Below are 13774 nucleotides of genomic sequence, written 5' to 3'. Positions count from 1 at the left end.
TCTTTAATAGATTTGGAAACCCACAATTCTAGAGAATGAAATATAAATTGAACACATTCTATGTTCCAGAAATTACACCAGAGAGTGGCCCCAGTTCAACATCTTGTAGGAGAGGTGCATATGTAAAATGATACTTGTAGTATAATTAATGCTTTCCTGAGGCACCTATTAATTGCAGGGATTGAAGAAGGCAAAAAAAGGACATGTATGGCGTGTACAGAGAAGAATTACCAGAGGAAGTGCCTTCTGGTGAAAAGGAGGTGACAAGGCAGATGAAGAACAAAGATGCTGTGGACGGAATACAGCTTCGCCTCTGAATTCAAGGTAATGTATAAGGAAAAGGAGTAGGTCAACGCTGTATATTGTCACCCTACTTACTTAACTTATATGCAGAGTACATCATGAGAAATGCTGGGCTGGAGGAAGCACAAACTGGAATCAAGAGTGCTGGGAGAAATATCAATAACCTCACATATGCAGATGACACCACCCTTATGGCAGAAAGTGAAGAACTAAAGAGCCTCTTCATGAAAGTGAAAGAGAAGAGTGAAAAAGTTGGCTTAAAGCTCAACATTCAGAAAACTAAGATCATGGCATCCGGTCCCATCACTTCATGGCAAATAGATGGGGAAACAGTGGAAACAGTGGCTGACTTTATTTTTGGGGGCTCCAAAATCACTGCAGATGGTAATGTCAGCCATGAAATTAAGACGTTTACTCCTTGGAAGGAAAGTTATGACAACCCTAGACAGCATATTAAAAAGCAGAGACATTACTTTGTCAACAAAGGTCCGTCTAGTCAAGGCTATGATTTTTCCAGTAGTCATGTATGGATGTGAGAGTTGGACTATAAAGAAAGCTGAGCACTGAAGAGTTGATGCTTTTGAACTGTGGTGTTAGAGAAGACTCTTGAGAGTCCCTTGGACTGCAAGGAGATCCGAGCAGTCCATCCTAAAGGAGATCAGTCCTGGTTGTTCATTGGAAGGACTGATGCTGAAGCTGAAACTCTAATACTTTGGCCACTTGATGTGAAGAGCTGACTCATTTGAAAAGACCCTGATGCTGGGAAGGATTGCGGGCAGGATGAGAAGGGGACGATGGAGGATGAGATGGTTGGATGGCATCACCAACTTAATGGACATTTTTTTTGGGTAAACTCCAGGAGCTGGTGATGTACAGGGAGGCCTGGCGTGCTGCAGTTCATGGGGTCGCAAAGAGTCGGACACAAGTGAGCTACTGAACTGAACTGAACTGAATACCTGTTCAGGTTATATCAGAGTCCAGCACTGCACCTTACTCAGCAAAGTGGACACAGTTATGCAGTTTACATTTTCCATGGAGCACCTGTTTCTTTTTATAGCTCTCTTTTCTAGGTGTCTAGGATTCTAATTGTCTCTGAGACCATAAAAATATACTTCTGTCTTGTTTACCTAGTTTCTTTTTAAAAGGGTATAATAATATCCTTCTGTAATGTAGTAACTTATGTTATTGGACATACTCTTGTCTAGAATGTTTGCTTTGCAAAATAAGTCACCCTTTAATAATAATTACAAAAATCAGGCAGGCATTAGCGACAAGCCAACAGAGAGCTATTCTTAGGGGCTTGAACCTCTGATTTTCCTTAAGTCATGTACATGAGGAAGACCTTAAGATTGGTGCTAGAATTGGTCTCCAAGGGTTTTCTGCCAATTCATCTCATCTCAGTCTCAGGGGAAATGGTAACCACTTCTCTCTCTTCCAAGCTTTGATATATGCCTTGGACCAATGTATTGATTTTTATGTGCTGCAGTTACTCACATTTGTAATATCTTGATTGTACTGCTTTTCCCATTTTTATTATCTAAGGTAAGTTGTGTTTACTTGTGTGACAAATAAGTCCCAGGTTACAGTGCCTTCACATACCAACATTTTATTTTTTATCTATCTCAAAGTCCAATGTCAGTCTTAAAGGAGTATGGGTGGGCTGGTTGTCTGGACACAGGCCTCAGTTCCATACGGTCATTCAAGGACTCACATTTTTTCATGGTTTCTGCAAAGTACAGTCACGACTTCAAAACTGTAGAGACATCTTCTAGATAGTAGACAAGCAGAGGAAAGAATGGAACTGGTACTCAACTTTAAGATGCTTTAAACCATGGTTGAAGTCTTTTTTTTTCTGTAAAGGGACACATAGTACATATTTTAGGTTCTGGGAAATACATATTCCCCATTACACTACTCAGCTTTGCTGTTACAGTGTGAAAGCAGCTATAGACAATGTGTAAATGAACGGAGGTGGCTGAGTTCCAAAGACAGGTGGCCAGCCAAATTTGGCCAGTAAGCTACAATTTGTTGATCCCCACATTCAAGCAAAAGGGATGTATTCCCTTCACATTGCATTGACAAGAGCCAGTCCCACGTCCCCACCTAGATACAGGGTGTCAGGGGATATAGTTTGGGTGTGTGCCCAGAAAGAGGAAACTCTTTGATGAGCAACTAGCCAGTCTCTGACAGATCGCATATCAAGGCTAGAGTGTTCAGTGTTTTTTTTTTTTTAGTGAGACGGCAGACACAGTGCTATCTAGTTCTGACTTGATCAAGGTCAAGAATGTGCCTTTATAAAACATCACCTCACAAATTCTAGGTGGGGATACTTTGCTTAAGAAAATTCTAGCAGGTCCTATATTGATCAGGTGGGAAGCTTTCCTTCCAGGTAAAGAGAAGTACTCTCCCAACCAGATTCCTGAAGTGGCACAAGCTCCCAAGACATGATAAGTGGACTTTATTGGATGGCCAGGGTAAGGACCGCTCTGTGTTAACTTTCAAACAAGCACCAGCTGGGATCCGAAGCCCTCTGTCAATTGATTTCCTTCCTTCTCTCCTTCCAAAGTCCCCAGAGATGGATATAAATCTTGCCCTGTAAGGGTACACCCAAAGATCTAATTATACAAGTAGCAATTCAGTTTGTGGTAAAGTATTTGTTTCTTTGTGCCCCCTGCCACCGAAGCCTCACCTTTAATTTACTGTGGAATCAGAAACAACAGGTTCTTTCAACAGCTCTGTGAATTAAACAGAGCAAATGTTTAGTTAAAAATAAATTCAGGCGTGGCTTCTTGTATAGGAGTTATAAACAATCTCACAATCCCAGCCCTTAAACCTCATACTCCATGTTTGGTTGATAGATTTGGTGCAGTAAGGGCTCCAGTTCTCCTTGTATTAGGTCTGACCTGGTGACTCATTTTGGTCAACAGAATGTGGTAGAGACCTGGGTTTCCACTGTCTCTCAAAACTCTGCTGCTCTCATCTGCAGCAGTCTGGACTAGCCAGGTAGAGGGTGGAAGATAAAATGAAGCAGAGGACAGCTGTCCTAGCTGAGGCCTTCTCAGAACAGCTGGCCTGCCAGTGCCTCCAGATGCTTCCAAGAATCCAGCCCAGAAAAAAGGAATTTGCCGAGGAAATAAACTAAAGATTGAATGAGTAGGACTCAATGGCACATCTTCAGATTCGTAGTCCAGGGGCTTACCACAACTTGCAAAAACAGGCAATTTCTGTGATCTCACGGTTTTCACCGGAATCTCCTTTTGGTTCTTATCATTTTACAGTCATCTCTTTACTGGAGGGTGGACCTGAGGCCATATTAGCTGATGAACTTGGGTATGTTGCTTAACCTTTTGGCCTGAGTGTTTTTCCCAAATACTGCTAATGGCATCACTCTGTTACTCAGAAAAATCACCTCTGATTTACCCTATGTGAGATTTCCCACATCAAATAAGTTGCAGAAGTCGCTTCATTTTATATCAATCATGTCTCACATTTACCCCATTGATATCAGCCAATTTAAGCTTCCATTACCTCTCAGAGTTTAGAGTAATAACATAAATGTCTACCTGTTTCTTTGGAACTCCTTGAATCCATCCTGCCCAAGAACTCTGCAGGTGTTTATAAAGGTAAACTCAGCCAGGTATTGTCCAGCATAAGCCCCTCTGATTTCTCACTGCTTCTCTGAGTGTGACGGTCTGAAAATAATTACAGACACCTTTATCACTTTTCCTTTAAGGATACCTCCATCCACCTTTGCCAGGGATTGTCCCACTTTCCGCCTCATGTCTCACTGCTCAGTTCAGTTTAGCATTTGTCCTGCCCCCTTTCACTCTCAAAACTGAACCAGATTGAATGGTAAATTACATGATAATACTCTATACCTTTAACTATTTTCTTTTTGTGGCCTTTATCCTAATCTGAAATTCCTGATCTATTTCTTTGAGGTCTAATGCATGACATCTTCCTCAATGCTTGTGCTTCCCACTTGTAAGATTTTAGTAAAAATGAAAGGTGTGGAGAGAGAGGTGGGGGGTGTTAACCAGCAAGCAGAGACAATTTTAAACTCTGACCCCACAGAAGGAGGCAGGGCTCCAGTATATTTCTTATGTAAATTTTGTGATTGCTCTGATGTGAGCCATTTTACCTCTACATTACATCATTCCTATCGTAAGATGTAAAGAAAGGCATTGTGATCCTTGAGTCAAGGAAGATTGGCAATTTGCTCACTTCTTCTGGGGACTGAAAAAAGACAAGTTGACAGAAGTGGTGGGAAAGGAAAATCGGTCCTGGGACTTCTTGGGTGGCCGGTGCAGCCTTGCTCTGCAAATTCTCCTGAGAAATTTGCACCAACATGAACCCTGTTTCTCATCCCTGGAGAGACAGATCTGCTATAATATCTGTTTTAAGAAGCACGATGAGCACTCAAGGAGAAGAGTCTCAGGACCTTGAGACGTTGTTACATGTGTGCTTGTGCATGTATGAATACCTCCTCAATCTCTTCAGCAGTATTAGGAACCATAGAAGGCTAATTATGCTTTATCATCATACAAAACATAAAATACATTTCCAGTTCTAAATAAATGAGTAATGTCTATTCCAGCACTGAGTGAGAGAACTTCAGGCAAAGAAGTGGCAGTTCCCAAGAGCAGTCTATTTTTGCATAGGAGATGATACAACCCTATTGCCCACAGTTAAACTGAAGACATTTAAAAATCACTACTGTAGGTTGTATTACCAGGAAAAATCAGAATCATACCTGGCATTGGAGATCATTCTAGATCATAAAATTGAGCCCAATGTAAGAAAACTAAAAATAAATAAGTTGTGGTCATTATCTGATAAGAAATTCTATTTATCCCTACTCCTGGCATCTTTTCTTTTTCTTATTTATTTATTTAGCGAAAGGGAAAGGACTTGGGACAGCCAGAAAACAGATATTCAAGAAAGGGGATTTACCAATGGGGACAGATGTTTTTCTAATTTTGAAAAGGTATAAGGTTGAAACAGGCCTTTCAATGCTAGAGATAGGCACAGGGGGTTATGAGCACTTGGGGATTTCTTGTCCACTTAATATTTTTTGAAGTTTAATATCTCAGCAGTGAAAGGAAACAGAAGCAGCTAATTCTGAACCTCCTTGCTCTTTCCTGACCCCTGGGACCTAGGCACAATAGGGTGAGTTCAGGACTGAGTAAGGTCTTCACTCCCTGTTTCCTGTCTTTTGTTAGTTTTAATCTGACACTTAAACATACTTCAATGTGGACTTTTGTGTGGAAATGCCTTTGTTTTTTTTTCTGCTCCTGAGGAATGCCAGCTAAGAGATGGGAAAACTAGAATAAAGTTCTAATCATATGTAATATGTATCTTAAGAAGAGATGTGTTGCTTTATTTTTAGACATGAGAAGTAGACTGGTGACATTGTAATAACCTTTTCTTAGAAGGAATCTGAACTTCAGTCCTAAGAAGAGGGTGTACTCCTGTGTTCCTTTCCATTGTGCATATTTCCATGAGAAATTCACACTGCAAGGCTCCTGGTACCACATCTTGTGCTTATAGATGGAGACTGATGCTGGGGTACTTGATTTTGGGAAAGCGAGACCTCTTTTCATTTTAGGGAATGATGTGATCAGCCCTACCAAATGCACACATCTTCTGGATATGTGTTCTGGGAAGGGGTGAGGCAAGGCTCCTTGATGATCCAGTAAAATATTTTCTTGGTTTGGTAAACTATACCCTTGAGCTAGTTGACCGAGTTACCTGGTCAGTCATTTTGGTGGATCATCATTTGACTGTGACTAATGGGCCACTGTGACTAATGGCCTTGTAGCTCAGTCAGTAAAGAATCTGCCTGCAATGCAGGAGATCTGGGTTCGATTCTTGGGTTGGAGACATCCCCTGGAGAAGAAAATGGCAAACCACTCCAGTATTTTTGCCTGGAGAAGCCCATGGACAGAAGAGCCTGGCAGGCTACAGTCTATGGGGTCACAAAATTCTGACATGACTGAGTGACTAAGCACAATGGGCCATTAGCTTTGGAATTTTGCTTAATGTGATCTTCTCAGCTGCATTATAGAGAAATGCTCTTATTTCCTCTTGAATAAGTGGGACCATGTCTGGGGGGAATGATGCATATGCTTTAGTTAGAGAGAAAGATGGAAAAGCAAATAACAGGCAAGGGTGAGTAATAATGATTAAGCAACACAGTTAACATTGTGCCCTTATGACCACATGTTTAATATAGTGCGATACATACTTCTGATGCAGAAACCTAAAAACTGAGAATTACCATACGGAAAGCATATTGGCTACAATGAATTGGTGACATTTTAACGTATGTATATCAGTTCAGTCACTCAGTTGTGTCCGACTCTTTGCGACCCCATGAACCACAGCACGCCAGGCCTCCCTGTCCATCACCAACCCCCAGAGTTTACCCAAACCCATGTCCATTGAGTTGGTGATGCCATTTAACCATCTCATCCTCTGTCATCCCCTTCTCCTCCTGCCCTCAATCTTTCCCAGCATCAGGGTCTTTACAAATGAGTGAGCTCTTCGCATCAGGTTGCCAAAATATTGGAGTTTCAGCTTCAACATCAATTCTAGCAATGAACACCCAGGACTAATCTCCTTTAGGAAGAACTGGTTGAATCTCCTTGCAGTCCAAGGGACTGGAGTCTCAACAGTCTTCTCCAACACCACAGTTCAAAAGCATCAATTCTTCGGCACTCAGCTTTCTTTATAGTCCAACTCTCACATCCATAGATGACCACTGGATAAACCATAGCCTTGACTAGATGGACCTTTGTTGACAAAGTAATGTCTCTGCTTTTTAATATGCTGTCTAAGTTGGTCATGTATATGCATATGTGTATATTAATATGTATGTATATCAGGCAACCATCTGCTTTAAAGGGCTCTATCGTACTATTCTGTATATGTTTTCATTTGGTGTTACTATTTTACCAGATATAGTCATTTCACTTTCATATTGCCTCACAACTATATATTAAGCAATTCAGTAGAAAACATTGTCTATATTCTATTAACACATACTCAACCTATACTGATCTTCCCTGGTGGCTCAGTGGTAAAGAGTCCACATGCCAATGCAGTAGATGCTGGCTCAATCTCTGGGTCAGGAAGATCCCCTGGAGAAGGAAATGGCAACCCAATCCAGTATTCTTATATGGGAAATCCCATGGATGGAAGCGCCTGGTAGGCTAAAGTGCATGGGGTTGCAAAAGAGTCAGATACAACTTAGCAACAAAGAAACTAGTAACAAAACAAACAACAAACATTATTTTGTAGTTTATATGCAGACATATTAAATATATTCAGTGATAGTGTCAAAGCATACTTTCAAAAAGGTAAAATCACGAATCATACAAATATAAAAATGAGTGCACTACAAGATTTTATTTTACTCAATAAATGAGGGAACAAGTAAGATGTTAAAACATGTCCACATGAGAATTTTGCTTATATAAGCAAAATAAGCTATTTTGGGGGGAATCATATAAGCCATGAAAGTGAAATGACTATGGGCAGAGATTATTCATATTGCTTATCAATATGCTTATTATGCATATTGCTTACAAATTTACAGTCACTCCTACAGAGTATAATCTTTAAAAAATATATTTCTGAACCAGGAAGAAATAGAAAGCATGAAAGACCAATCATAAGCACTGGAATTGAAACTGTGATAACAAATCTTCCAACAAACAAAAGCCGAGGGCCAGATGGTCTCCCAGGTGACTTCAACCAAAGTTTAGAGAAGAGCTACCACCTATCCCACTCAAACTCTCCCAGAAAATCTCTAAGAAAAGAAAATTCTCAAATTCATTCTATGAGGCCACCATTACCCTAATACTAGACAAAGATACCACAGAAAATAAAATTACAGATCAATATCACTCATGAACATAGATGCAAAAATCCTCAACAAAATTTTAGCAAACAGAATCTAACAACACATTAAAAGGAACATGTACCATGATGCTTTTGAACTGTGGTGTTGGAGAAGACTCTTGAGAGTCCCTTGGACAGCATGGAGATCCAACCAGTCTATCCTAAAGGAAATCAGTCCTGAATATTCATTGGAAGGACTGATGCTGAAGCTGAAACTCCAATACTTTGGCCACCTGATGTGAAGAACTGACTCATTTGAAAAGACCCTGATGCTGGGAAAGATTGAAGGCAGGAGAAGAAAGGGATGACAGATGATGGGATGGTTGGATGGCATCACCGACTTAATGGACATGAGTTTGAGTAGTCTCTGGGAGTTGGTGATGGACTGGGAAGCCTGGCGTGCTGCAGTCCATGGGGTCACAAAGAGTTGGACACTACTGAGCAACTGAACTGAACTGAACCATGATATAGTAGGATTTATCCCAGGGATGCAAGGATTCTGCAATATATGCAAATCAATCAATGTGACCCACTATATCAAAAAACAGAAAGATAAAAACCATATGATCATCTTTCAACAAAATTCAGCATCCATTTATGATAAAACCTCTCCAGAAAGTAGGCATAGAAGGAAACTTGCCTCAACATAGTAAAGGCCATATATGACAAACCTAGAGCAAACATTATTCTCAGTGGTGAAAAACAGAAAGCATTTCCTCTAAGATTAGAACAAGACAAGGGTGCCCACTCCTGCCACTATTATTCAACATAGTTTTGGTAGTCCTAACCATGGCAGAGGAAAAAAAGAAATAAAAGGAATCCAGATTGGAAAAGAAGAAATAAAACTCTCACTGTTTGCAGATGACTTAATACTCTACGTAGAAAACTCTAAAGATGCCACCAGAAAGTTACTAGAGCTAATCAATGAATATAGTATAGTCACAGGATATAAAATTAATCACTTGAATTTCTATACACTAACAATGAAAAATCATAAAGAGAAGTTAAGGAAATAATCCCATTTAACACTGCAACAAAAATAATAAAATATCTAGGAATAAACATACTGAAAGAGACAAAAGACCTGTATGCAGAAAACTATGACACTGATGAAAGAAATCAAAGATGACATGAACAGATGGAGATATATACCATCTTCTTGGATTGGAAGAATCAATACTGTGAAAATTAACTATACTATCCAAAGTAATCTACAGATTCTATGCAATCCCCCTCAAACTACCAATGGTATTTTTCACAGAACCAGAACAAAAAAATCCACAATTTGTGTGGAAACATAAAAGACCCGGAATAGCCAAAGCAGTCTGAGGAAAGAAAAATGGAGCTGGAGGACAAATCAGCTTTCCTGATAACAGACTATACTACAAAGCTACAGTCATCAAGACAGTATGTTACTGGCACAAAACAAAAATAGAGACCAATGGAACAAGATAGAAATCCCAGAGATAAACACACACCTATGGGTAACTTATCTTTAGCAAAGGAGGCAAGAATATACAATGGAGAGAGGACAGCTTCTTCAATAAGTGGTCCTGGGAAAACTGGACAGCCACATATACAGAATGAAATTAGAACACTTCCTAACATCATACACAAAAATAAACTCAAAATGGATTAAAGACTTAAATATAAGGCCAGAAAGTGTAAAGCTCTTAGAGGAAAACATAAGCAGTACACACTTAGACATAAATGACAGCAAGTCCTCTTTGACTCACGTCCTAGAGCAATGGAAATAAAAACAAACAAATGGACTTAATTAAACTTGAAAACTTTTGCACAGCAAAGGAAATAATAAACAAGGTGAAAAGACAACTGTCAGAATGGGAGAAAATAATTGCAAGCAAAACAACTGGCAAAGGATTATTCTCCAGAATGTATAAGCAGCTCACACAGCTCAACTTCACGAAAAAAAAAAAATAGCCCAAACAAAAAATGAGCAGAAGACTGAAACAGGCATTTCTCCAAAGATATACAGATGGTTAACAAACACATGAAAAGATGCTCAACATCTCTCATTATTAGAGAAATACCAATCAAAATTATAATGAGGTATCACTTCACATCAGTCAGAATGGCCATCATCAAAAAATTCTACAAACAATAAACACTGGAAAGGATGTAGAGAAAAGGGAACCCTCTTGTACTGTTGGTGGGAATGTAAACTGATACATCCACTGTGGAGAACAGTATGGGGATTCCTTAAAACACTAGGGCTAGAGCTAACATATGACCCGACAATCCCACTACTGGGCATATACCCTTAAAAAACCATAATTGGAAAAACCACATGTGTTCATTGCAGCACTATTTACAATCACTAGGACATGGAAGCAACTTAGATGTCCGCTGACAGATGAATGGATAAAGAAGATGTGGCTCATATATACAATGGAGTATTACTCAACCATAAAGAAGAACACATTTGAATCAGTTCTATTGAGGTGGATGAAACTAGAGCCTATTATACAGAGTGAAGAAAGCAGAAAGAGAAAAGCAAATATCATATATTAACACACACATATGGAATCTATAAAGATGGTACAGACGAACCTTTTTGCAGGGCAGCAATGGAGACTTAGACATAATGAACAGACTTGTGGACACAGTGGGAGAAGGAGAGGGTGGGATGAATTGAGAGAGTAGCATGAAAACATATACATCACCATATGTAAAATAGATACCCAGTGGGAACTTGCTGTATGATGCAGGGAGCTGAAAACGTGCTCCATGACAACCTAGAGGAGTGGGATGGGGTTGGAGATGGGAAGGAGGTTCAAGAGGGTGGGGACATATGTATACTTATGCCTGACTCATGTTGATGTGTGATAAAAGCCAGCACAGTATTATAAAGCAATTATCCTGCAATTAAAACTAAATTTTAAAAAATGCTGTGACAAGGACCTGGGGGCAGAGGATCAGATCTCTACCACTGGCCCCCAGCCCTTAAACATTCTAACAGTTTGAGCAGACAAATTGGATTCATTGTTTTTGGAAAAGACAATCACCTGACATACTTTTTTCTGCCACTATTCTTTACTTCTGATCCTTTCTTTTTGTCTGCCTACCTCTTGCTCCACATTTTCCTTCCTCCTTCTCTCTCTCTGTGCCCCATGTCCCACAGGTAAGCACTCTAGGAAACACCTGCTCCATGTAAAACGCACTGTGATATTCCTGAACAATCAGTGAAGTATTTGATTTTCAAGGCAATTCTGGACAAACACTGACACATTCCTACTCTCTGATTCTTATTTTTAAATCAACTACAAAAGCACCATGACATCACCCTAAGCAAGGTAAAATGTGATGCTGTTTTCTGCTTTATAATTATCACATGCCAGTCTAGGTTTCCTGATCCCTCTGAAAGGTTGCTGCTGTGAGCTGTGTGTTACACCAGGATTCATGATCTCCGGAGGAGAGGATTTTGATCTGGGGTCAGAGACAAGGCTTGACTACTTGGAGCTTTTTGTGTAGCAAAGTTTTATTAAAGTATAATAGAGATAGGGAAAGCTTCTGACATAAACATCAAAAGGGGACAGAAAAGAGTTCCCCCTTGCTAGTTTTAAGCAAGGCGTTTTATGTCTGTCAGCAAGTTTCTTATCAGATAAAAGAAACACCTCAAGGCTAAGGGGTTTCACCAGGCCCCTCTCTCACAATATGCATTTTTGAGGTAGGATGGCACAAGGTATGTGTCCCTGGCCATAAAACAATTGACATGAATATTGGTTTGTTGAGCCATTATCAGCCCAAGTTTTGAGAAAGGAAAAAAAAAAAGTTAGACTTAGGCAGAACTGGTTTCATCAACAGAGAAGGGAAAAAAAAAGTCTGCCACTTGCAGTTTATTTCCTCCTGCTGCTTGGGGACCTCTGGCCTTCCTACCTGTTACCCTTTCCTCACCTCTTAGGACTAGAATCCCTTTGCTCCCATTGACAGGCATTTACAGATCATTTCCCAGGATTGCTTATTTCCTCAGATGGCTAATTTGGTCCATTTGCCTTGACTCCTGCTGATTTCCTCTCTAGGGGGTGAGATTTTTCTGACAATGTTAATTTTTTAAAAGGCCATAGTAGTGGGCAAAGATGGAGGAGGGAGTGAGAAGAGGCACCTTGTGTAGCTTCCAATATTCTAAATTCATCACAGTCCCACCAGAATTCCCAGTGAATTCAGTAAACGTGATTTTATCTAAATGTCTGGATAAATTTAATCTGTTTAAGACAATTCACATTCAAGTGTGAAATGATCAATAACCAACCCAGCTAATTTGATGTTCTGGAGAAGGCAATGGCACCCCACTCCAGTACTCTTGCCTGGAAAATCCCATAGACGGAGGAGCCTGGTAGGCTGCAGTCCACGGGGTCGCTAAGAGTCGGACACGACTGAGCGACTTTACTTTCACTTTTCCCTTTCATGCACTGGAGAAAGAAATGGCAATCCACTCCAGTGTTCTTGCCTGAAGAATCCCAGGGACGGGGGAGCCTGGTGGGCTGCCGTCTGTGGGGTTGCACAGAGTCGGACACGACTGAAGCGACTTAGCAGCAATTTGATGTTCACTTCAAAAAGAGATTATTAATCAGAAAGAATCTCAAACTGAGTCAGTTTGGAGTACTAAGTAGAAGGAAAGAAATTAAAGCAGCTTAACAGGAAGATGCTTGATGGATTAATATTGACCACATCCAAAAAACAAAATCATTATTCACTGTATAACAAGAATAACTCTGGGCAAGTCTGAAACAATAAGCTCTTGGTTCTTTTATTTCTTTATTTATTTATGGCTAAGGCATGTGGGGAGAAGGCAATGGCAACCCACTCCAGTACTCTTGCCTGGGAAACCCCATGGACGGAGGAGCCTGGTAGGCTGCAGTCCATGGGGTTGCTAAGAGTCGCACACGACTGAGTGACTTCACTTTCACTTTTCCCTTTCATGCATTGGAGAAGGAAATGGCAACCCACTCCAGTGTTCTTGCCTAGAGAATCCCAGGGACCGGGCAGCCTGGTGGGCTGCCGTCTATGGGGTCGCACAGAGTCGGACACGACTGAGGCGACTTAGCAGCAGCAGCAGCAAGGCATGTGGGATCTTAGTTCCTCCGCCAGGGATCAAACCTGGGCCCCCTGCAGTGAAAGTTCAGAGTCCTAACCACTGGACCACCAGGGAATTTCCTAAACCCCTGGTTCTGATTGCTGTGATTGACTGGGTAATAACCATCCTGGCCTGAGTTTGTACATCCGTGAAGTGAGGGGCTTCAATAAGACAGGGATAAAGCCATGAAAAATGAGAAAGCTCTTGTATCATTTATTTTCATATTACAATTACCAAAGGAGAAGAGAAGAGAAAAGAAAAGGAAAAAGGAAGAGAAAAGAAAAGGAAAAAAGAAGAGAAAAGAAAAGGAAAAAGAAATCTAGCTGAAAAAAAGTCTGCAAGTAACACAAGCTCATGGTATAAAAATGAATATCCCCAATCCAACTAAAGCAAAGCAGAATGACACAACATTCAATTGTACAGTGTCACAATGTGATGATGGAAGTTCCCCTCTGCACCTTCAGGATCCAC

At 40.4% G+C, this 13774-nt stretch overlaps 1 non-coding gene across 1 annotated transcript; it reads right to left on the bottom strand.

Annotated features, from left to right (window-relative positions):
• Positions 1-13305: 13305 nt before the first annotated feature.
• TRNAE-UUC (transfer RNA glutamic acid (anticodon UUC)) lies at positions 13306-13378 on the bottom strand. The gene has a single exon. It is a non-coding gene; the product is annotated as a tRNA-Glu (tRNA).
• Between the last annotated feature and the right edge of the window lie 396 nt (positions 13379-13774).

This window comes from Giraffa tippelskirchi, chromosome 13 (genome assembly GCF_054371585.1).
Source record: "Giraffa tippelskirchi isolate mGirTip1 chromosome 13, T2T-mGirTip1v1.2.pri, whole genome shotgun sequence".
In the NCBI taxonomy this organism is placed as follows: domain Eukaryota; kingdom Metazoa; phylum Chordata; class Mammalia; order Artiodactyla; family Giraffidae; genus Giraffa; species Giraffa tippelskirchi.
Note: the sequence above shows the minus strand (reverse complement) of the source record. Positions and strands in the feature narration are given on the sequence as shown.